Below are 10,319 nucleotides of genomic sequence, written 5' to 3' on the forward strand. Positions count from 1 at the left end.
CCTTACCCTGGGGGTCGTTGTGAGCCGCAGGCCGGGCTCTGCTCCCCTTAGCTACCTTAATTTTTGCCCACACTTGTCTTGCAGACGTTTCTCTTCCAATAGAGCTAGTGAACTCTAGTCATTGTCTTTCCCTTTGTAACTCATCTGCAATGTATGTACCGTTACCTGAATAAAAAATCTAATCTAAATCTATATCTAATCTATATGCTTAGATATATGCAAATGAGAGAGTAATAGAGCGAAACCTTTAAAATACTGAACAATTTGTAGGATATTGATTCATACAATTTCTTCAAAAGGTCAAATGTAACACGAACAAGGAGCAAAGGTTTTAAGCTCAACAAGCCACAGTGTAGGAGTGACAACAAATGCTTTTTAACCCATACGATTATGATCATGGCAATAAGGTTTCTAAAACAGTAGGCATTCTTCCAAAGTCAGACACTGTACTATGTTCCTCGCCCTAACCTAGTCACTCAGTATTATTCACTCATTTATCTATGTCTTGTCTATTTATGTCTTAAAGGTTACAAAACGTGCATTAGTCAATACAATTGGTGCTTAAAATGTTAAGGATCTCTTGTGAAATACGGGTATTAATAAAAAAATTTATTATGTAAAATAAATAAAAAAGGCCCAAGGGCCATGAAGTAACAAGAATGCAAGGCCGGCACAAGCTGGCGTAAGTAGAGAAGACGGAAGATTCTTCATATTAAAAGACCCTGCTTCTCCAAGATGGCAGTCACACCCTGCTTGCCCTGGACAATCACCATATGGAGAAGGACTGTTTACTGTGAAGGGAAGTCCACAAATGCAATGCCAGCATGAGTCAGTCTTGAAGGGTAAACGATGATGGCACCCTCACAGTAACACAAAAGCCGAGCAAGCCCAGTGAGGAAGACCTGTTGATGGGAAAGGAGGAGAATCTTTAGTCACAACAAAATCCACATAGAAACAAAGGAGAGAAAAACAATAAAGTGGATGTCTTCTTTTTGTATAGACATAATAAATATTGCCATTTGGCTATGTATTTATATGATATATAATAGAATACAGCATAAAACAAAATAAGAGGGGTGGTAGGAGAAGAAAAGATTAGTGTTCAGTGAGAATCCACAAGGTCTTCTCTGAATACTCTTTATTTTCTTCAAGGCTGTGGGTCCCTACAATTGCACCAGAGGTGGTACACACCCCTATTATTATTTAAACAGGTGAGTAAAAATAGGTGAGTACACACACGGTGTTAGCAAACTTAGCCTCCAAACACACACACACACATGGTATCAGCAAGCTTAGCCTCCAAACACACACACACATGGTATCAGCAAGCTTAGCCTCCAAACACACACACATGGTATCAGCAAGCTTAGCCTCCAAACACACACACACACACATGGTATCAGCAAGCTTAGCCTCCAAACACACACACACACACATGGTATCAGCAAGCTTAGCCTCCAAACACACACACACATGGTATCAGCAAGCTTAGCCTCCAAACACACACACACACACATGGTATCAGCAAGCTTAGCCTCCAAACACACACACACACACACACACATGGTATCAGCAAGCTTAGCCTCTAAACACACACACACACACACAGAAAATGGGGACATTGAAACAGTTGATAAACTTGATTTCAAGAGAGAGGTCACTATGGGGAACTTCAAAATTTTTTAATAAGTAATTAGGCAGACTTGTTGCTAGACAGGGAAGTAAATTAAATGTATGCCAAATTTTGCAAAATATACAATGAAGGCACACAAACATTCATACCAAAACAGAGATGCAGGGCCAGAAAACAGGATTGGTTCAACAGAAATTGAGAGAGGGCCACAGACCAAAAGACACAAAAATGGAATGAAAGACATTGAAAAACTACAAGCAGATGTCAACAAAGTTTTAGATTGGGCAGCAGAAAATAACATGATGTTTAACAGTGATAAATTTCAGGTATGGCAAAAATGAGGATCTGAAACATAATACAGGGTACAAAACACAATCGAATCTGCCCATAGTAGAAAAACAGCATGTCAAGGATTTAGGAATAATGATGTCCGACGATCTAATGTTTAAGGAGCATAACCAAGCAAATATTGCGTCAGCCAGAAAAATGGTTGGATGGATTATGAGAACTTTCAAATCCAGGGATCCCATCACAATGGTTGTACTCTTCAAGTCACTTAAGTTGTCCCGTCTCGAGTACTGCTCAGTATTCACTTCCCCCTTCAGAGCAGGAGAGATTGCTGAAATAGAGGGAATACAGAGAACATATACGGCACGCATAGACGAGATAAAACACCTAAATTATTGGGATCGTCTCAAAGCTCTCCAAATGTACTCTCTAGAAAGGAGATGAGAGATACCAAATAATATACACATGGAAGATACTGGAGGCCCAGGTCCCAAATCTACACAGTAAAATAACAACGTACTGGAGTGAACGATATGGAAAAAAATGCAAGATTGAACCAGTGAAGAGCAGAGGTGCCACAGGCACAATCAGAGAGCACTGTATAAACATCAGAGGTCCGCGGTTGTTCAACGTCCTCCCAGCGACTATAAGAAATATTGCCGGAACAACCGTGGACATCTTCAGGAGAAAACTGGACTGTTTTCTAAGAGAAGTTCCAGATCAGCCGGGCTGTGGTGGGTATGTGGCCCTGCGGGCCGCTCCAAGCAACAGCCTGGTGGACCAAACTCTCACAAGTCGAGCCTGGCCTCGGGCCGGGCTTGGGGAGTAGAAGAGCAGAACCCCATCAAGCAGGTATCAATATAGAAAGAAGCCAAACCCCCAATCATACCAACGAAACAAAGATGCGAGAAACAACTATACAGCAGTAAGGGGAGAGGCAGAAAGAAATTTTTAAAAAGGGATAACGGATAAATGTAAAACAGAACTGGGCATATTCTACAAATTCATAAACAACAAATTGCAGGTAAAGGATAATATCCAGAGGTTGAAAATAGGAAACAGATTCACAGAAAATGATAATGCAATGTGTGAAACATTAAACCAAAAGTTCCTAAGTGTGTTTATACAAAATGAAATCTTAAGAGAACCAGACACAATAAGAATTTCTGAGAACATCATAGAGCGTATAGAGGTGTCTAGAGATGAAGTGGAAAATATGCTAAAGGAGCTAAGTAAGAACATAGCAGTTGGTCCAGATGGAGTTTCACCATGGGTTCTGAGAGAATGTGCATCTGAGCTCAGCCTTCCACTTCACCTGATCTTTCAGGCATCCCTGTGTACAGGAGTCATAGCAAACATGTGGAAAAAGGCTAACATAGTTCCAATCTACAAAAGTAGCAACAGGGAAGACCCCACCTCTCTCAGTCATAGACCTGAATCATTGACAAGTGTAACAGTGAAAAGATTGAAAACAAAAATAATAAAAACTAAATGGGTAGAACACCTGGAGAGAAATTATATAATATCACACAGACAGTATTGTTTTCGATCTGGAAGATCCTGTGTATCGAATTTACTCAGTTTCTATGATTGAGCCACAGAGATTTTAAAGGAAAAAGGTAGTTGGGTTGACTGCATCTATCTAGACATAAAAAAGGCTTTCGACAGAGTTCCACATAAGAGGTTGTTCTGGAAACTAGAAAATTTTGGATGGGTGACAGGTAAGCTTCTAACATGGATGAAAAATTTTCTGACTGATAGAAAAATGAGGGCAGTAATCAGAGGCAATCGGACTGGAGAAGTGTCACAAGTGGAGTACCACAGTACATGCACCAGAAATGTTCATTGTCTACATAAATGATCTACCAGTTGGAATACAGAATTATATAAACATGTTTGCTGATGATGCTAAGATAATGGGATGGATAAGAAATTTAGATGATTGTCATGCCCTTCAAGAAGACCTGGACAAAATAAGTATTTGGAGCACCACTTGGCAAATGAAATTTAATGTGAATAAATGCCATGTTATGGAATGTGGAATAGAACATAGATCCCACACAACCTACAAATTATGTGAGAAATCTTTATATAATTCTGATAAAAGAAAGAGGTCTAGGGTTGATTCTAGATAGAAAACTATCACTTGAGGCCCACATAAAGAACGTTGTGTGAGGAGCCTATGCCACGCTTTCTAACTTCAGAATTTCGTTTAAATACATGGATGGCGAAATACTAAAGAAATTGTTCACGAGTTTTGTTCATCCAAGGCTAGAATATGCAGCGGTTGTTTGGTGCCCATATGTTAAGAAGCACATCAACAAACTGGAAAAGGTGCAAAGACATGCTACTAAGTGGCTCCCAGAACTAAAGGGCAAGAGCTATGTGGAGAGGTCAGAGGCATTATATATGCCAAAACTAGAAGACAACAAAAAGAGGTGATAAAATCACTATGTACAAAATAGTAACAGGAATTGACAAAATCGATAGGGAAGATTTCCCGAGACCTGGAACTTCAAGAACAAAAGGTCATAGATTTAAACTAACTAAACAAAGATGCCAAAGAAATATACAAAAATTTCCTTTCGCATACAGAGTTGTACACGGTTGGAACAAGTTAAGTGAGAAGGTGGTGGCGGCCAAGACCGTCAGTAGTTTCAAAGCATTATGCGACAAAGAGTGCTGGGTAGACGGGACACCACGACCGTAGCTCTAATCCTGTAACTACACTTAGGTAATTACATATGGTGTCAGCAAGCTTACCGTCGAAACACACACAAACAGCCTGCCTATTATTCAAGGCCTTCTCTGAGTACTCTTTATTTTCTTCTCTGAGGCTGTGGGTCCCTAATCTTGCACCAGAGGTGGTACAACTTTTAAGTTTTTAACTACTACACTGAGCACCTGATTTTGGCAAAGACTTCTTAGTGCAATTGTCAAGGACATAGTTCTGGCATTTTTTTGTTTATAAATATTCAGGTATAGTTAATGTCAAAATGTTTCAAAACTCAACAATTTATATTTCAAAACAAAAAAACCAGCGTTGAATGTAATGAAACGCCATTTTCTGGGTGAGTCCCGGAGGCTCCCCGGAGCTATCCCAGGCTGATATGCTAATGTCAGACTTTGGCATCAGTCATGTGTATGGAGTTCTTAGGCCTACCGGGGACCACGGCCAGAACCGGGCCCCCTCAGAGAGGCAAGGGGAGCAATGGCCTATAGAAGCCCCCGTGTAGTTGGAAGCATTCTATGTCTGCCATCGACCGGAACAGGCACCCAGAAAGGTAAGCGCCCCAAAACAAACCCCTATTCTGGTTAAAATTGCTACCTAATACCGAACTAGTGGATAGAACTCCCCAACCGAAAACAAGCAAATTAGTGTGACGTCACACACTGCCGCGCCGCTGTCTGCGCAGCTCCCCCCTCCCCGGGAGGGGGAAGGGGGAGCCCCAGACCCCCCGCGCCGGCTACCCACACCTCAGTTCTTGAGGCTGGATGTCAAAAACGCGAAAAACCGCCGACCGGAGGGAGGGAGGGATGCCGGGGAGCCTCCGGGACTCACCCAGAAAATGGCGTTTCATTACATTCAACGCTGGTTTTCTGGGGGGAGCCCCGTCGGCTCCCCGGAGCTAACTACCCACAGACAGAAAAAGAGGGACTTACCCGGGAGGCGGTCGTCGCTCACCCCTCAACTCGAAGCCGAGACAACGGGCTGCAACCGCCGACCCAAAGCAACACAGGCCCGACGAGGGCCAGGGACATTCACAAGGTAACGAGCAGCCAGGACCCTGTTCGACCGCCAAAAATCCCCGCGCCCGAATATCAGACCAAGACATATTCCCAAAGACGGCAGCAAGAGCCGCGAACTTACGAACGTCATGGGCACGGGGATAGACCGCAGGCTGGCTAGACCTAATAACCCTGCGGACGACCTGAGAGACCCGAACCCGCGAACAGGGAAGAAGGGAAACCGGATCAACCCACAGCGCGTCCCCGGACACAGAAGCTGTGGCGCGCAAATAACGGCGAAGCGCCGCAACCGGACACAAAACATGATGCACCCCCGGCCTGACCAACCAAGCATCAACCACCCATGGACCCCTCCGGAACGCAGCAGTCTCATTCTTCGCCAGAAAAGAAGGAGACGGCTGCAAACGAACAAAACTATCACCACGACCAAAAGAGCAGAAACCCCTGCGCCGGAGGAGAGCATGAAGCTCCCCTACCCGACCCCCAGAGGCCAAAGCCAACAAGAAAAGTGCCTTGGAAAAACAATCCTGGACCGAAGGGGCCACAACGAAACGAGGAGATGAAAGGAAAGCGAGCACTCTGTCCAAAGACCAGGACGGCTCAGGCGACGCATGAGCAGGCCGGAGGTGAAACAATGCACGAGACAGCTTGCGAAACGGCGCAGACGTAACATCGATACCGAAAGCAAGCTGAAGCGGCTCCGCCAGCGCCGCACGATACGAAGCGACAGTGTTAGGCATAAGATGACGGTCCTGAAACAACCACGAGAGGAAGGACAAGACCACCCGAACAGACAAGGAGCTAACACGACGAAGACGCAAAAAGAAACGGAAGGACCGCCAGGAAACTTCATACTGCCGCCGAGAAGAAGCCCTCAGGTGGGACACCAACAAGGAGGCCACCTGATCACCATAGAGATGATGATAGACTCAAGTCAAAAAAACCATACGCGAAGACTCGAGGAGAAGATCGAACCAGCTACGTGACGTACCGGCCCGATCTGCTGAAAGAGGCGGAGCCGCGGGAAAACCCTCGGGTTCGGACACCGAGCAACCAGCGCCTGAAACCAAGGCTGGGCCGGCCACCAAGGGGCCAGAAGGACAACTCTCCCCTGGTAAGTCTCTAAGCGAGTCAGGACCTGGAGCAACAGCCGAACTGGGGGAAAGAGGTACAGGAACCCCCACCTCGACCAGTCGAGCCGAAAGGCATCGACCCCGACGGCCTCGCAATCGGGGAAGGGCGCCGCATAAACGGGAAGACGCCGCGACCACGCCGACGCGAAGAGGTCCACCTCGGGGCGCCCGAACGTCTGGCAAAGCCAACGGAAGGACTCGTCGTCGACCGTCCACTCCGTGGAGAGGGGAACGAAGCGAGACAGGGCGTCGGCCAAGACGTTGGACACGCCCCGTACGTGAACCGCCAGGAGAGCCAAACCCCGAGAACTCAGCAGACGAGTCACCCGAAGCGACCAACCCCAAAGAGACAAGGACCGCATCGAACCCCCGCGGTTCAGGCAATGAACCACCAGAGAGCTGTCCGAATGGAGCCGAATCGTCGATCCGCGGGCCACCCGAATCCTCCCCAGAGCAAACCACACTGCCGCGAACTCCCGCACCGTACTGTGAGCTCGACGGAAGGACGGATCCCAACGCCCCTGGCCGGCCTGGTGAGCACTGGTCACAAAACCCCAACCGAGAGACGACGCATCCGTGTACACATCGAGCGAGGGCTCGGGTAGGCGCCAAGGCACTGAACCCCGAAAAACCCGAAGAGGAAGCCGGTGACGCAGCAACCGACGCAAGTCCCCCGGGGGTCGAACTCTGCGATCGCGAGAGAGGCGGAAGGGGGAACCCCGAAGGAACCAGAACAGCCGTCGAAGCCAAACCCGACCCGGCGGGTAGACCACCATCGCGAAGTTCAGGCTCCCGCACAGCCCCTCGAGCAACCGCCGGGTGACCCGAGGGCCCTCCAGAAACAGACGAAGGCGGGACCGCAGCCGCAGGAGAGACTCCGGAGGGAGAGACAAGGAGGCGGTCCGAGAGTCCCACACGAGACCCAGCCAAGTCCGAACCTGAGAGGGAACCAGATGGGACTTCCTCCAGTTCACCAAGAACCCGAACCCGGCGAGCTGGGAAAGAACCAAATCCCTGGCTAGCAAGCAAGCGGACTGGCTGGGAGCCCAAACCAGCCAGTCGTCGAGGTAGGCCAACACCCGAACACCTAGGAGACGCAAACGAGCCACCACAACCCGTGTAAGGCGTGTGAACACGCGGGGTGCCAGGTTCAACCCGAACGGGAGACAACGAAAGCGGTAACTCAGACGCCCCACTACAAAACCGAGCCAGTCCCTGAACCGCGGATGAATCGGGACATGCCAATAAGCGTCCCGGAGGTCCAGGGACACCATCCAAGCACCCGGCTCCAAAAGGAGCCGAACCTGAGACAGCGTAGTCATCCGAAAGGAGGGGCAATGAACCCAGGGGTTCAGACGGGACAAGTCCAGAATGAACCGCAGGTCCGCGCAGTCCCGTTTCGGAACCGGAAACAGACGGGAAACCCATCTGAGGGACGACGTCGTTTCGACGACGCCCAAGCGTACCCACTCCAAGACGACTCGACAGAGCGCAGGGGAAGAAGCCTGCCCCGCCAGCCCCGACCCCCCAAAGGGGGGAGGGGCCACCCAACGCCACCGCAGGCCGCGAGACACGACCCGAAAGGCCCACGAATCGTGGGACCAGGCGCGGGCGAATAGCGCAAGCCGCCCCCCCATCGCCCCGTCAAAGGGGCAAACCGCGAAAGGGCCGGCGACCCTTACGAGACCCAGAACCCCGCACAGCGCGAACACCGCGCCGACCAGACGAGGGAGGGTCCGCAGGAGGAGCCAACCCCAAACCTGACACCAGAGGCCTACCACGACGAGAGGAACCCCGAGCCCTGGCACGACCTTTCCGGGAAGACCCACCCCGGGACCCCCGGAAAACCAACAAGTCCGACATCGGACGACAAGCCGCCGACGCAGCCTGAATAAACTGCGCCACAGCCGACTCCCCAAACAGGAGAGGACAAAAAGGTGAAGAACGCCTAAGAGCCAGAGCCCAAGCAGATTCCACGGAGGAACCCAGCACCGCCTGCCGACACGCGAGACGGGAAGCATAGAACAGGGAAACCGCATCCCGCAAAATCGGCGTGAACAGCTTCAACAAAGCAGCCGACGAACGCGCAGCCGAGGACAAGGTGCCGGACCCCGGGACGGACCCAAGCGTCCCCACATCCTCCACGAGCCAATCCGAAGACAGCTCCAGGAGGGAAAAGAACCGCAAGGCCGAACACAAAAGGCCCCGAGCGCGCAAGTCCTCCGCCACGAGCGCCGCCGAAAGGGAGGGAACCTGCACATGGAGCTGAATAACGCCCACATCGCGGGGAAGGGCAGGGGCAAACAAGCACTCATTCAGGTACTCAAGTTCACCCCCCAGGAAAACCTGAAGCACCGTGGAAGCTTCCCGCCACTCCAGCGTGCGGGAACGACAGAAGGAATGCCAGGAATCCAGACCAAACAAGGGGCAGTCTGCTAGCCAGGATGACTCCGGAACCTCGTAACGGAGCCAGAAAGGGAACGAAGTCCCAAACCTGAACGTGGACGGATCCATTTCCGAGGCATAATCCGGGTCACGCAGGAGGTAAGCTGCAAAGGCCGCTCGCACCACACCAGGTTGGACGCGATAAGCCGAAAACCTCCGGAAGGACGGAACCGACGTACCCGGGGGAACACGGAACCGTACCCGGGGAGGGGCCGACACCAAATCCAACTCGTACGCAGAGGGGGGGAAAGAAAACCCCACTCCTTGTAACAAGAAGCCCCGCTCAGTGGGAAGAAAAACCCAGGCGGGGTCCAGCGGGGCCCAAGGCCCCCAAGTCAGCCCCTCCCCAGCCTCGAGGTCCGTCACCACAGGACCCGAGGCCGAGTCCTCTCCCCAAGCCCCGACCCCACAAGACAAGGACGGAGCAGCCGGAAAAGCTGGAGGAAGGGGGGCCCACTGGTCAGACCCTGAAGCTTCGGCCGGGAGACAAGACTCGAATGCCTCTGCCGCCCCCCCGGAAGGGGCAACCCCCGAAGCTGCCCGAGTCTCGAGATCAAGTAACCCCTGCTCCGACCCCGAAACCCTCAGACGCTTCGGGGCCGGAAGCAGGGGCGGGGGACCAGAACGAACAGAAGGGGAAGGACGAGGAGGTGCGGACTGAACCAGGATCGAAGCGACCCCCACCCCCAAGTCCGGGTCTCGAAAAGCAAAGCGGGGCAGCCCCGGGGCATCCGGGGAAGCAACCAACCGAGCGCGTTGCAACAGACGAAACCTAGACTGCAACGCACGTGCCGCCTGTACCCGAATAGAATCATCAGAGGATTGGGTAAATTGAGTCACAAGCAAGCAGCAACACTCACAGGACTCAGGGTCGAAAGTATCACCGACCCAACAGGCAGCGTGGCAGAGGCAAAAACAATGAGGGTCACCCTGAGACAAGGGGACCGAGCAACCCTCAAACTCGCACACAGCGAGTGGGGACCCCGGGGTCACATCCATCGGACCCACGCGCCCCCTAGGGGATTCCCAGGGTCCTGAGCGTTTACTTTAAGAGGACTCGCGCTCAGGTA

General features: G+C 50.8%; 1 long non-coding RNA gene across 1 annotated transcript in view; it reads right to left on the reverse strand.

Moving 5' to 3' along the window:
- Positions 1 to 646: 646 nt before the first annotated feature.
- The window catches only part of LOC138370971 (uncharacterized), a 13,445-nt gene continuing 3,772 nt past the window's right edge, over positions 647 to 10,319 (reverse strand). Inside the window, exon 3 of the long non-coding RNA XR_011230283.1 lies at positions 647 to 902. This is a non-coding gene — a long non-coding RNA (uncharacterized lncRNA). The remainder of the gene's footprint in view (positions 903 to 10,319) is intronic.

This window comes from Procambarus clarkii, chromosome 34, assembly GCF_040958095.1.
Source record: "Procambarus clarkii isolate CNS0578487 chromosome 34, FALCON_Pclarkii_2.0, whole genome shotgun sequence".
Lineage (NCBI taxonomy): Eukaryota > Metazoa > Arthropoda > Malacostraca > Decapoda > Cambaridae > Procambarus > Procambarus clarkii.